Below are 15,110 nucleotides of genomic sequence, written 5' to 3'. Positions count from 1 at the left end.
CCGCCCCCGCCCCCCGTCAGCTGCGGGAGAGGCTGTCGCCATGGCAACGCCCCCTCCTCGGGGCCAGCGCGGCAGGCTCCCTCCAGATGCAGGCCCCGACGTCTCCCTCGGCCTCAGCAGGCGCTCAGGACAGTTGACGGCGGCGGGCGCGGCCCGCACCGACTGTGGCGCCAGTCGGGCAGAGGCAGGGCCAGCTCCGCCGGTTCCCCACCGCCCGTTCCCGGCCGCCTCAACAACGGCAGCCAGCACCACGAGTCCACAACACACCGACTCACCTCCGCGCACTCTGACCCCGACCGACGAGGCAGACGGGCGGGCGCTGTGGCCAACCGCTGAGACCGCAGCCGGCCCCTCTGGCCAATGGGCTGCAGGGGGCGGGGCCTCGTCTCCCCAAATGCTCGCTCTCCCGCCGACATGCGCGCTAAGGTGTGTCAAGATGGTGACTGCTGACAGCCGGCCTGATGGGACTTGTAGTTTTAAGGTTGCACCTACTCAAGAGAAGGCGGAGGTCACTTGTGAGCTGTGCAAGGAATTTTTTTTTTAAACGAAAACTTTCTAAGGTCTTAGAGCGGCCCAGGTCTCCCACCTCCTTTCTCAATATACCCATAAGGTGAGTATAGGCTCACAAGGTGACTGGTTCTATTTAGATGACACCTTCTCATGATTCATTCATTCAACAAGTCATTATTATTTATCAACTACTCTCTGATGAGAGCCTGGAGGAGACCTGAGAGGAGGAGAGGTTAGGTTAAGAGGAAAATGTTGAGATTTCTGAAGGGTATTTCTAAGGAAAAGATAACTGATTTGTTCAGGTTCACTCAGAGGAAACTTCATGCTTAAAAGGATTGTGGCCTCAGATGTGAGAAGCTTCCACAGTCAGTCTCTCCAGTGAGCTGGAAAAAACTCTGGCCAGAGTGAAACACCAGCAGTGTGTTTCTTCGTCTTGGTTATGCCTCTCTGGGAAGTTTTAAGTCCTGGGTTGTGAGCTGAGAAACCCTAGCATTGGCTAAACCAATGATGGCTTAGACAGCTTCCCAGTCAGTCAGAACCCATCTTCTGGGCCCAGTTTCAGTTACCAAGTCCCTCTGCGTGCCATCTGCATATTTTTGCTTAAGACAATGATGTCATTTCTGAGCCCTACCACAACTGAGATCTGACCCTGACATACTGGTTCCCGCCTGAGCTGATTACCTGGTAATTCCCAAATCAGGGAATGTCTTTCTAAATTCCATCCACTTAATAAGTTAGGTGATTCTACTGTGTACCCACAGCGTTTATCACACTGTTTTATAATTATCTATTTCCTTGTTGTCTCTCCTCTAGGACTGTAAGCTCCTTTAGGAAAAGCACTATTTCCATATTGTTTATGCTGTATCAATAATACTCAGCACAGTGCTAGGCATAGAGCAGGCCCACAGTAAATGTCTGTGAACAAATGTGGGAATAAACAGCAGCAAGGACAGACTTATACCAAGGTCAGTATAGAATAGGCACATCTGCCTATTCTCCATTTCTTGGAGTTGGAGCTGGGTCTTCCTCCTCCTGTTGTTACCTAGATATTAACCCCAATTTGTCAGTTAATCCACATATATTTATAATGCCTGTCTTGTCAGGCACTGCTTTCTGTTGCTGAGGATTCAATAATGAATAAGACACACAAAACTTGTATCCCCAAGGAGCTTTTAAATTGGAGAAGGGGGAGGAGGAAGAATGGACAATAGACAAGTAAATATACAAATATGACAAATAAGGTCCAGCATGGTGGCTCACATCTGTAATCCCAGAACTTTGGGAGGCCAAGGTGGGAGGATTGCTTGAGGCCAGGAGTTCAAGGCTACAGTAAGCTATGATCGCCCCACTGCATTACGAAATGGGCAACAGAGCAAGACCTTGTCTCTAAAATAAAAGGGAAAAAAAGACAAATAAGAGGCAGTGAGATGACTTTGTTATATCCTTTGTTAAATTCTAAGTTCTGGCCTGAGAGTAGGACACAGTCAATCTTCATAGCCATAAAAATAAAATAAATGAGCCAGGCTCAATGGCTCAGCCAGCAATCCCGCGCTTTGGGAGGCTGAGGTGAGTGCATTGCCTGATCCCACGGGTTCGAGACCTGCCTGGGCAACTTGGTGAGACCTCATCTCTACAATAAATCAAAAAATCAACTGGGTGTGGTAGCACATGCCTGTAATTCCGGCTACTCGGAAGGCTGAGGCAGAAGGAAGGCCGGAGCCCAGCAGGTCGAGGCTCCAGTGGCTGGGAGTGTGCCACTGCACTCCAGTCTGGGCGACAGAGTGAGACGCCAACTCAAAAAACAAAAAGAATGAAATAAATGTATGCTATGAATTGGAGGCTTTATTTAATGCCCAGCTCTTCATGGAGCCTTCCATAGTGCCCAGGACTTCCCCAGAATGTGCTCTTTCCTTCTTGGTGCTCTAGGGCTCAACTGTACAGCTTTTAGGTCTTGCTAGACTGTAAGTTATTTTTGTACAAAGACCAAGAAAAATACATTCAAATAACAGGACAGTTTCAGAACTCAGTATACACTTGGTGCCTTGCACTGCCATCTGACCCAGCATTTGGCTCCCTCAAGCTTTGGCTCTGTTGTGTGCTATCCAAAGGTTATGTGCTCAAATTTAATTGGGGAGTATAATCCCAAAACACCAAGAGTGAGTGGAGCCAGGCTCGGTGGCAAATACCTGTAGTCCCAGCTACTCTGGAAGCAGGAGGCTAAGGCAGGAGGATCACAAGAGTTCAAGGCCAGCCTGGGCAACATGGTGAGACCATGTCTCTTAAAGTAAATAAAAAGAGTGAGGAGAAAAAGGAAGTGAGGCAGGAAAGGAGGTGAAGAAAATACAAGATAGTGTATTACAAAGAAGTTGGCCAGAGCCTCAAAGAAAACACAACTAGTTGATCTGTTATACAGGATGTATCCTAGACAGACCATGTGGAACCATTGTCTCTGATAGGGAGAAAGGAAGGGTTACATTACCCCACTACTCTGGTAGCCACAGGGAATGCCAGATTCCACACCCTGAAGCACAGTTATTCATCTGAGAATAGAAATAGTAGGAGGAGTCAAAGTCTCTGGTTTGGTCAGAGTGGGTCCACTGCAGTCCAACCAAAGTGGGCACATTGGAGGCTGTGTCAAAACCCAACCCTCATGCCAGGGGAGACTAAGGTAAGCAGATGTGTGATGAGGTAGCAGTGACAGTGGAGCTGTCCAATAAACAAGTGGCCGATGGCTGGGGTTAAGAGTGCACTTGTTAGGACAAGTGATTTTGGCAAGGCAGATACATTGACTCCAGTACACAGACAGAGATACACCCTGGGAAAACTCCTGGCTACTGGATTGAGTGACTGAGCTAAAGTGAACACTGAGAGCAGAAACCAAGGAGAGGACCAAGTTGGATCTTCTGCTACCCCATCAAACCATCAGGAAAAACAGCATGGTGGACGTCAAAGCTAGGACTTTAACCAGCAATCAAAGGGCAGGGAACACAGGACCTAAGGACAGTTCATGACAGCCCCAAATTTTGGCACAGCCAAGAGAACCTAGATTGAGTCTGAAATCATTTTATCTGGGAGCTGGAAAAACTGCTGCAGCCGTCCGTAGTCCCTGTAAGCAACATAAGACAGAATAGTGTAGTTACAAGGAGAGTGGGCTCAGAGACAGCCTGTGTTTAGGTTTGAGTCGTGGCTCCATCTGTGACCCTAGGCAAGTCACATACCTCTCTGAGGTCCAGTTTCTTCATCTCTAGAGTGGAGATAATACTAGTACTTACCCCTTATTAGAATTAAATATACCACTGCTTAGCACAGTACCTAGAATAAAGAGTTCAGTAAATAGTGGCTATTATTATATTATTATTCTCGCCCTTCCCCCACCCCTCTCTCTAACTTCTCTTCCCACTGTGGCACCACCACTCCACCTCCACCTCCTTGTCCCCTTACCCTCACCACCAGCAGTCTTCTGCCACTCGAGGAGCAGTGGGAGCTGGACCTGGCCATGCCGGCTTTCTGCTCTCCCCAGGGCTGTTCCCCAGGAGCCTGAACCATTCATCTCCCTGGTGACCTGAATCTGAACTAAGAGATGGATGTGGGGTGGCTGAGGCCAGTGTGGTAATGTGTTCCCTTATCTCCGTGCCCCTCACTGGGGCCTAGTTAATTTTCCCTTTGATTTTAATATAGATTTATTGAAAGTTTCAGTTATCAAAACAAACTGCAGCAGCAAATTGGTGTTCTTTGCAGGCCTACAAGTGCCTATAAAGCTGCCATGCTCGGGAACGAATGGCGCTCTCTGGGAGGTCAGTCATGGCAACAGGAAGTCCCTGGGGACACACACACTGCAATTTAATATTTTTCTTATTAGCCTTTTTCTTCTTGGCTATCTAAGCCTCCCCTTTAAATCGGAAATCAAATGGAGCCACCTGCCCAGGAGGTTCTCTCCCCAAGCTGCTCCACTCTCTGCCTACTCTCTGTTCCCTCTCAGTCTTAGCATCCTCTCCTCAAATCCTCTGACTTCACCTTGCTTTGCCCACTGGCCCAGAGAGAGTTGTGATTCACATGTCCCAGAGGTGTGGCTCACAAATGTCATGAATCCCACAGCTCTGTCCTACCTGTACAAGGTCTGCTTGGGCTATCCAGTCACTAGTTAGAAACAAAGTACCCCTAGAAAAGATCAGGGCCTGAGGCTTCTTCTGGATCTGGTGCTCAGAAGGGATGAAAAAGCAAAGATTGAAAGCAAAGGAGTTGCTTTCAAAAAGGCAACAATCCTGTCAGGATCTATGGAACCCAACAGAAGCGAAAAGGAGATGATGATCCTAGAAAGTGAGCAAGTTCTCCTTCCAGCCCAATAACTGATTTCATTCTCATATCCACACTGCCACTCCTAGTATGGTCCCTTCTCTCAACCCCAGTTTGAATTTTGAAACCCTCTACTCTCTGGCCTCTCTATAAGATCAGCCAGATTTCTTTCCTCTAGTATCCCAGGGCTCCCATAGCTAGAAACATTTGCTGCTGCCTCTAGGCTCTGGAACCAGTCCTGTCCCAGGAAAGTCTCTATGCGTGCTTACCTTGAGGGTAGCATCATGCTTTCTGCTGTGCAACTGGGTCACCTGTATGAACCACATCCCAATTCCCAATGCCCTCTCTTTGCTCTTAAAAATTCCCTGCTAGCAGCAGTTGTCTCTGTCTTTCCTCATAACTTAGTCTATGACAAGGGTCCAGACAACTATATCTGTGCAACCAAAATGGTGGAAGGTGCTAAGGTTTGGACCTAGACAGTCCAGAATTTGAATCCTGGCTCTGACATTTACTGACTCTCTAACTTGAGAAACCTCTTTGTGTTTTATTGCACCTTGTGCTTACACCTACTCTTGTCTAAGGACCAGTGTGTAATAAAATGATTTGCCCCTGTGTCTCTCTCCTACAATATTCTGAGATCCTTAAGGAACAAGATTGTGTCTTAATCATCTTTATGTGCCATATACATCCATTTGATGAAAAGTAAAGTCATCTTCTCTGAGCCTGTTTCCTCAACTATAAAATGAAGATAATGCCTGCATCACCAATATAGTGAAGAAAGCACCTACCATAGTGCCCACCCAGCATAAGAACCTACCACAGTGCCCACCCAGCAAAAGGTAGGTACTTAGCAAGTGAAGTTTCTTTCATCAATTTCTCTTTGAGGTAGGTCATCAACCACAAGCACGCCTACTTTTTGCCTTTTCCCATCTCACCTTCAAGTTTTCAAGTTTAGCTCTCTCTCGTCTACTGATGCTTTTTTTTTTTTTTTTTGAGTTGGAATCTCACTCCGTCGCCCAGGCTGGAGTCCAGTGGCACACTCATGGCCACCCCAGCATCGACCTACTGGGCTCCAGCAATCCTTCTGCCTCAGTCATCCAAGTAGCCGGAACTATAGGTGCACTACCACACCCGTCTAATTTTTTATTTATTGTAGAGATGAGGTCTCCCCAAGTTGCCTGGACTGGCCTCAAACCTGCAAGCTCAGGCAATCCACTCGCCTCGGCCTCCCAAAGTGCTGGGATTACAGGCTGAGCCACTGAGCCCAGCCTACTGATGCTTTCTTATCACTGATCAGATGTCAGCATTTGAAGTGGTGCTGAAGTCTCTTCTACAGGCCAGGATCCCTCAGTCTTTCCAAACCCACTCGGAAACTGCTGCCTCCTCTTGGCTCTGTTTCTAGTCAAGTTCAATTCCCTGGTCTGCCTTGTAGTTCATCTGTAGCAATATATGTGTTCCCAAACCTATTATCTATACTGGTTCATGGTACAAATGAGTTTATTTTCACATTAATACACGGGTCTTGCTAATTCTAGGCTCCCACCTGCTTCTGTAAAAATACCAGTCCCTAGCAATACTCCCCCTGAAACCACAATCGTACCCCTCTCTGTTCAAGCTACTGTGCTCCTCTGGCTTCTATCACTAGGCACATCATGAATGCTAGCCTTGAAGCCTCTGCTTGATGTGCTCAATTTTTTCTTTTTTTTTTTTTTTAGTTGGAATCTCACTCCGTTGCTGAGGCTGGAGTGTGGTGGCATGCTCACGGCCTGACCTGCTGGGCTCCAGCAGTCCTTCTGCCTCAGCCTTCCAAGTAGCCGGAACAACTGGCGTGCACTGTCACATCTGACTAATTTTTTATTTATTGTAGAGACAAGATCTCGCCAAATTGCCTGGGCTGGTCTTGAACCCTCAGGTTTAGGCATTCCACTCGCCTCGGCCTCCCAAAGTGCTGGGGTTATAGGCTGAGCCACCAAACCTGGCCCATGTGCTCAATTCTTAAGGTATGACAGCACGATCACATAGCTTTCTCCTGCAAGATAAGATGACTTTGTCCATATTACAGTTAGGGGGATGTGGAATCCCACAGCAGGGTTATTTGAGCTCTTAAGTGTTTCAGAGGCAGTTCTTTACATTTATTCAAACATCCCTTTTCCTTCTCATTGTATATATCTACTACCACCAGAGTAGCCAGGATGGGTGAGTTTAAGAGCCATCATGCTGAACCAGAGGCCTGATCCCTCTTCTGCCTTTAATCCAATAGTGGAAGCTGGCTCACTCCATAGACTCCTTTCTCCTCTGTCATTAAGTCTCTCTGAAGCTCTGCTGGCCCTTTCAGCAATATGGTAGCCATTGGTTTATCCATACCTCCTGCTGTCATCATGCTGGTGTATACCTGATCCAATTACGGGGTTGGTTCAAATTTATTTGTTTTTCTCTGAGAGGCTTTTCAGCCCCTTTATAAATTAGGAGATTCAAATAGATATTTGGATCAGAGGATGTTGCCTACCCGTCCACACTGGAAGTAGACAAGTATCAGCTCCAAACCCATCAGGACCTTCATTACACTGCCTTCCTCTCCAGGATTTAGCAAATAAGCTCCTTTTACTGCCTGCCGCGCTCTCCTGCCTTCCCAGACCAGTAGGACCTCATCATTACACTGGACCCCTTGTGGTTTCAAAGCTCCTCCTTCCTGGTCCTGATTTGATAGTCAAATCCTCTACACTTGGGTTCCAGCCTACACTTCCAGCCTTATTTTCTAGTAGTTCTTTTAACGTCTTTCTTCCAGGCCCAAGGGACTAATTACTAGTCATCAAGGTGTTTTACACTTTTCTGCCTTCAAGCCTTTACTGGTGTTTTTCTCTCAACTAGGAGTGCCTTCCCTGTTCCCATCACCACCTGTTGAACTCCTGGTGAACCATGCCCTGCTCCAAGAAACATTTCCTGACTCTCTGAGTGGTTGTTCCCTCCCTCTTCTAAGCCTCCAAGCCCTACCTGTACATCCTGCCCTTCACAGCACTCACTAATCCACAGGGAAGGGGCTCTGAGCAACCTTACTCTCTAAGCAGTGTCTTACCATAGCCCCCAGGACCTGAGTGTGCTGGAGGCCTTTTAGGAGCACATCTCTTCCAGCAACTCCAGCATAGTCCTAACGAAGAGCTATAGCCCAACCTCTTCCAAGTGTATGCTTTTTCACCAGTCAACATTCTTTGAATAGTTACTTTATGCTAGGCTCTTTGAAAGCACAGGACAGGAACATGAAAAAATAGACGCCATCCCTGCCCTCATAGAGCTTATGTCCTGATGGGGTAGACATACTGGTAAGGAGATAATTGTCATTTAACTATAATTATAAAGACCATTTGCAATGAGGGTTTGAAGATGAGCCCATCTATCACAGCCTGGAAAGGTTTCCCAGAACAGGTGACATTTAATTCAAGTCTTAAAGGTTAAGTAGAAATTTTCCAGACCAAGAAGGGGAGAAGAAAGGAGTGAAGAGGGATGGGCATTCCAAGTAAAGAGAATAACATGAGGAAAGGCACTAGGCAAAACAATGACCCACTTGGGGATGGAAAGAAATTTAGGATTGGAGCAGAAAACGTGGCAAAGGGAGTGATGAAAGAGAAGTTTGAAGACATAGGCAAAGATTAGATCCTGCATAGTCTTAGGAGGTTTCTTAAGGTGTTTAGACTTGATCTTGAGGGGAATAGAAAGCCACAGTGTGTGGGGGAAGGATGAAGAAAATTGTTAAAGCCAGGCAGTTCTGTGTTAGAGCAGTGCTTCTCAAACTTTAATGTGCATTCCAATCACCTGAGGATCTTGTAAAATGCAAACTGTGATTATGTGAGTCTAGAAAAGGCCTTGATTCTGCATTTCTAACAACTTTCCTGGTGAGGCTGATGCTGCTGATCTCTGGCCTACCTTCCCCATCTTCCCACCTTCCCCATCTTCCCACTCTCCATAAATGCATCCATTCACATCAGCAGGTGCACAGCATTTTTTTTTCTGCTGAGTCTCCTTCAAGATGGCTGTGACTCTTCACTTTTTTTGGCACCTATATTTTAGAAGCTGTTTATTGAATATTTGCTCTATATCCAGTAAAATGTCAGGTAAGGGGTGGGGGTGAAGAGGCCAGGGGAAGATAAAAGGCAAGACATTTCCCTGCCCAAAAGTATTTGGTGTCATCTCCATCGCCAAAGGGGCAGCTTTCCCTGAGCTGCCCTCTGCCAGACCTGTCATAAACATGCTAAATGAGACCTGTCTCAGCGGTGCTCCCTGGGGTCCCACCACTTCTGCAGCCCCATCCAGAGATGAGCCTGTTTATCCCTAACTGTTGACTCTGACCTCTAAATCAATTCCCTATCTGAACAAAACCTGAGTCCTCCCCTGTCCTCCTCCCAATTCTGGGATAAGTCAATTTGTAAAACCAGAGGCAGCAAACAATAATAGTGGTTACGAGTACAGGCTCTGAATCAGACTCAGACTCCCTGAGTTCATAGCCCAATTCCACTACTTATTAGCTGGGTGACCTTGGGCAAGAGGCTTAACTTCTCTAAGCTTCAGTTTTCTCTTCTGTAAATTGGGGGTAATATTTTGGCCTGTACCATGGGACTGTTGTGAGGATCCAGTATAACAATGCATATAGAGCACAGCCTTTGAGACACTTTGAAGCACCCCATAACTGTTATCTATTGTTTTTATAAATACAAAAAGCCCTTTGAAAGCCTGTGTGAGTGAAAGTCACTGTTGTCCTTTCTACACTTATGGCTTTTCCTGCTTGCATCCTTCCTTCCTGATGCTGGGAAGACAGAACACAGCCATAACTGTTTAACACAGAGAAGCCCTGCTGGATGAGGCAGACTTCAGGGGGCTCTTAGGGGTGAGAGGTTTCAGCTCAGAGGCACTGAGGCTCAGTGTTGGAGGGGGGATACTTTGCAGATTCCTTCCCATCTCAACCCCCTCTCCACAGTGTCCCCTTGGTCCAGGGTCACCCAGGCTGCCCCTCCTTCCAGCTGCTGTGAGAGGCAGCTTCAATCATTCATCTTAATGTCTCTATTAAGCAGGGTTATGACCAGGACGAGACAAGAAACAAGGTCTTTTAGTGTGAAAACACAGCTCCGGGGCTTGGTCCCAGGGGACTCCTCCTTGGTACTGCTGCTGCTCCCAGGTTATGCTGCCAGAGGACCACTGAGGTTCCAGATCAGGCAGGATGATTCTGCACTGAGTTTTCTCTTCTCTCTACCCTTGGTCCTTCTAAAACTCACTCAAAGCTTTCATTTCCAACAAGAAGAGCAATGACTTGGCAGTTAGCAGTAGCCATGGGGGCCTTGAGTCTGTCTCACCACTCGCAGCGATATAGAGGTAGCTACACTCTGACCACTGGGCTCTGGGCACAATAGGGCCTCACCTGGAGTCCAGGCTCAGCACCTGGGTGATAACAAGAGTATTTCTGATTATAGAAAGAGCCAAGGAAGAATTCTAAAAGACTGTACCACAAGTCCTTATCACTCATATTAGAGAAGGTTTAGGAACAATCAGGACTCCTAAACCTTTGGAAGGACTCAAAGTAGCCATGCACATAGGTTCACCCTCCAGAAACATAGGAAGGGTTCCCAGATAACTGCTCCCAAAGTTAGTCATATCATTATCAGAATATGAGTCCTTTAACTGGCGTGGGAGAATAAGAATGTGAAACCCACAGAGGTAAAGGTACAGGAGGGAGAGACAGGTCACCCAAAACAGTTTGCTGATGGCAGTCTTGCTAATCCTTGGGTCACTGACTTCTATTTCCCACTATGCTGCTGTCTTCCCACTGGTCTTGGTTTCTTCCTCATATCAAGACTTATCCTTCAAAATCTTTTCAACAGTTTTGTTCTCAATTTAAAAAAATTTTTAAAAGACTTATCTTAATCATAACCAGGTGAGCTGGCATGTAGGTTAAGTTTAAGCTGTGGAGCCTGGCAAACCTGGGCTCAGATCTGGGTTTTGCTTTTTTGTTTTGTTTTGTTTTAAGAGACAGGATCGGGTTCTGTGGCCCAGGCTGGAGTGCAATGGTGTGACCGTGGTTCACTGCGGTCTGGAACTCCTGGGCTAAAGTGATCCTCCCACCTCAGCCTCCTGAGTAGCTAGGACAACCAGCACCTGCCACCATGCCCAGATTATTTTCAAAATTTATTTGTAGAGATGGGGTCTTGCTATATTACCCAGGCTGGTCTTAAACTCCTGATCTCAAGCTGGCTTTATCTCTTCTAAGAAAACCCTTTTGTTCCTTAAGGTCTTAAGGAGTGAATGAGACTACACATGTTCAGTCCTAGTGTAGGACTTAGTGTAGGATCGAGAACACAGTGGAAATAGGGAAGGGGTGGAGGAAAGAACTGGTAGTCTCAGTCCACTTCATGCATAGGAAGGAAGCGTCTATGTCTCGAATGCAAAGGTATTCTCGACTCTCCTGCAGGTCTTGAGGGGTGGACCCTTGACCAAGAAGAGTTTCAAAGCAGGGGGACTGGGAGGGAATGTCAGAGAAGCTGAGGGCAGCACAAAGTCGGAGTGAGTTAGCACTGGTCCCAGGGGCTTCATGAGCAAGACAGGCTTTTACAGAGATATCCAGGGAACAAGAAATACCAGCAAGGAAGTTGCCCCATTAATAAATAAGAAGGCAGGAAATTAATGATGGTCTGAAAATGGCTGAGCTACTGAACTCATTCTTTAAGTCTGTCTTTAACAAGAAAAATAAAGAAAAGAGATTTGGCCAATTAGGAGGTAATGAAGACATTGTAGAAATAGCACCTGGCAAAAGCATACATCAGGGGGTGGAGAGTCCAGATGAACATTCAATGGCCTCGATCCCTCCTCCAAGAGACAGGATATCAACAGAGGGGTCTCCCACTTACCAGCAGAGAGAGCAGAGGATAGTCCAGGGCCTGAAGAGGGATAGGGAAGGACCAAAGATGGAGAGACTCCAGTTTGGGCTTAAATGATGTTTTTCAAGAGCCTGTTGTGAACTAGGCAGTATTCTCCATCTTCTCTGGCATTGTCTCCTGTGAAGGCTGGGGATGAAGATGAGGATTGGGGGGATACAAGAAGAGCCAGGATGAGGGCAGATGGAGAGAGGGGATCTCTGAGGGAAGGGAAACAGCAGAAGAGCCCTGCTCAGAACTACAAAAAGGCTAGGTCCCTCACGTATTTGGAGTGACTTCTAGAGAGTGTAAGCCTAGAAAAAAAATAAGAGAAAGGAATGGGAAGGGAGGCATAGAAAGGAAAGAAAAAGAAGTCGAGAGGAGAGACCTGGGACCTAGAGGATGGGAGGGCAAGATAATATATGGAAGAAGGAAAATCAGAGTCAGTGTCTAGGCAGAACTTAGGAAAGGGGCCAGCATGGAGGGTGGGAGGAGAAAGGTCCATTCTGCTAAGTCCCAGGCAAACCATGCAGCTTGCCACCCTGACCTAGCTCCAGCGCTCCACTGAGGCCCAAGTAACTGACCCCCTGGGCAGAATAGCAGCCTTGGTGAAGTCTTGAGGAAGAAAGTAAGGGAACGAGACCGCAGGTCCAATCTAACCCCAGCCCCACCTTCTCTTACACACAAATGGATCTGATCTTATGGCTAGGAAAGGGATCCTGTGCTCCCTCAATCCTCCCCATCCTTTCCCAGGCCAGGGCCCACGGTCACCTGCAGCCCCTGTCCAGGATTTGTCCCCAAATCTGGTTCTAGGACTAAATTTAAAGTGGCTGGGCTGTGATAACACTGACATGTTCTGTGTGGAGGGAATGGGGGGGGGTGCAGGCAATGAAACTACAGCAAAGAGGGCAGCTAGTGATGAATAGGGGCAGCCAGAGCCTCGTTAGAGGGGGCTGTGGAGAGGATAGCCGCTGCAGGGATGAGCCCTGGGCCTGATTTATCATCTTCAGAGCTGATCTGAGCGAGAGGGGTTAAGTAGCGAGTTAATGAAATCCGCAGATGCTGCTAAATGGGGGAGAGCTGGGAGCACCAAGGCTGGAGGGGGATACCAGGCAGGAAGCAGTAGGCAAGTTGGCCACCGAAGAAGGAGACTCACTGGGAGGCGAGAGACGATCGACATATTCCAGCTGAGGGAAGAAATCCTGCCTTAGTCTCTGAAATCCAGTTTTGGCAAGCCTGGGAGAAAGAAGTTAGAGCAGGAATGCAGGAAGAAGCAAGGTCCCATTCCAGGGATGTCCCTAGGCAAACTTCGCAGCCCCCTACCTCAATCTCAATGGACTTCAAACACTGGGCAGGCCCTGAGCCCTAGAGATAAGGAGGTGGATCAGACCAAGCCTCTGCCGTCTCTTCTCCCAGGCTAAGTGGTGAAACAAGCAACTACAGTTCTCTGTGATAAGTGCTGTTGAGCAACACAAAGAAGGGAGCAATTAATTCTGACAGGGGAGAGCAGGGAGGTCAGGATAACATTAAAGCAAGGCTTGAAAAATAAGATTTTACCAGGCAGACAAGGGGAAAGGGGACTCTGGGCAGAAGGAACAGCATGAACCAAGGCCAGGAAAAGCACAAGGGAAGCTGAGGGAAAGGAGCTGATCTAGTGGCAATGCCTGTTCAGGTGAGTGAACAGGCAAGAGAAACCAATCAAAAGCTGCAGGCAGGCCAGAGCAGCAGGAACAAATCCCACAGTGGTCTCACTGTGTAGGACAGGTGGGAATGTGGGGGAGGGCAGAGAGGTAGCAGAATCCTTCCCAAAAAAGCTGCTTCTGCATACCAACTGGACCTCCAGTCTTAGACCAGGGCCTCAATTACAGGGTTATCACAAGTATTAAAGAAATTCATCCATGTATAGCATCTGGCACAAGGCCTGGCACACAGTCAGTACTGACTAAATGTAGCCTGGCACCCAGTAAGTGCTGACTAAATGTAAGTTATTATTGGGTTGCTAATATTTCCAGGCTGAACTAAAAGACCTGGGCTAGGGGTCTGACTGCAGCTCCAAATGCACCCAGGGAATGGCAAAGCAGGTGGCTACTTAATAAGTAGAAACTTGGGTCCATGAGACAGAAAGTAACCAATAGCTCTAATAATGAGGTGGGACAGGGTATTGCTGAGACATCAGGGTCTGGAGACCTCTGAGAAGAGAGAGACTGACACATAGGCTTATATCAAAAGGAACTTTGCTGGGCATGGTGACTCATGCCTGTAATCCCAGAACTTTGGGAGGTGGAGGTGGGAGGATTGCCTGAGCCCAGGGATTTGAGACCAGCCTGGGCAATTTACCGAGATCTCATCTCTACAGTAAATTTAAAAATTAGCTGGTAGTGGTGTACATGCCTGTAGTTCCAGCTACCTAGAAAGCTGAGGTGGAAGAATTGCCTGAACTCAGCTGGTCAAGGCTGCAGTAGCCATGAACGTGCCACTGCACTCCAGCCTAGGTGGCAGAGTGAGGCTCTGACTCAAAAAAAAGGAACTTTGAGGAACAGACTATTAACACCTCTGCCCAGGCCCCCAAAGGGGCAGCTCTTGAAAGTAGGGAAGGAGAGCAGTTTGCATATTAGGGCCAAATGACCAAGCCATCTTATCCACCCTCTAGGCCTCGGAACTTTCCTGGCCAGATGAACACACCATTTTCTACAGTGGCCCTTCCCTCTCTACTCAAAATCCTCCCCTTGTAGGAAAACCTTCCCTAATGGAAGTGGCATGGGTATAGTCACAAGACATCTATTTTGGGCCTTTTTCTTCAATATCGCCTAGGTATTCGGTGAATACTTGTTGGTTGAAGAACTGAATGAACTGGTAAAAATCTGGAAGCTCTTCAGCATAGTACAGCACAGCCATAGCTAAAAGAGTTCCCCCACTGCTCATCACATACACATACATATATACACCCCTTTCCTCATTTTCTCATGGCAGCTGGCATGAAGAGAATGGATCACAGTGTGGCTGTTTAAAGAAAAGACTTTGAAGTCAGACAGTCCTGGGATTCAGACTTTGTTCCATTACTCACCATCTTCATGCTCCTTAGAAAGTTACTTAACCCATGTCTTAGTTTCCTCTTCTATAAAATGGGTGTAAGAATACTTCATAGGTTGTATGGATTAAATCAATAATATGTATAAAGGGCCTAGAATAGTGCCTGGCACACATAAAGTAACTGCTATATAGATATAGCAGAAATCAACAAAATGAAAATAGAAAGCATCTTAATTCTCCTCTTATCTCCACTGTGCCCCTTCAACCCTTTTTTGTAGGCCTGTACTCTCCCTGCCTCTACATGATTTTTTTTTTTTTGAGTTGGAGTCTCACTCCTTTGCCCAGACTAGAGTGCAGTGGCCGCTCCCGGCCACTGCAGACTCA

The 15,110-nt window shown here is 47.2% G+C and overlaps 1 protein-coding gene across 1 annotated transcript in view; it reads right to left on the bottom strand.

Moving 5' to 3' along the window:
• The window catches only part of ERI3 (ERI1 exoribonuclease family member 3), a gene marked incomplete at its 3' end in the record, with an annotated part of 75,994 nt that extends 75,705 nt beyond the window's left edge, over window positions 1-289 (bottom strand). Inside the window, exon 1 of the mRNA XM_021717418.1 lies at window positions 276-289. The remainder of the gene's footprint in view (window positions 1-275) is intronic.
• Window positions 290-15,110: the final 14,821 nt, after the last annotated feature.

This window comes from Carlito syrichta, unplaced genomic scaffold, assembly GCF_000164805.1.
Source record: "Carlito syrichta isolate Samal-C Ts95f unplaced genomic scaffold, Tarsius_syrichta-2.0.1 Scaffold309730, whole genome shotgun sequence".
Lineage (NCBI taxonomy): Eukaryota > Metazoa > Chordata > Mammalia > Primates > Tarsiidae > Carlito > Carlito syrichta.
Note: the sequence above shows the minus strand (reverse complement) of the source record. Positions and strands in the feature narration are given on the sequence as shown.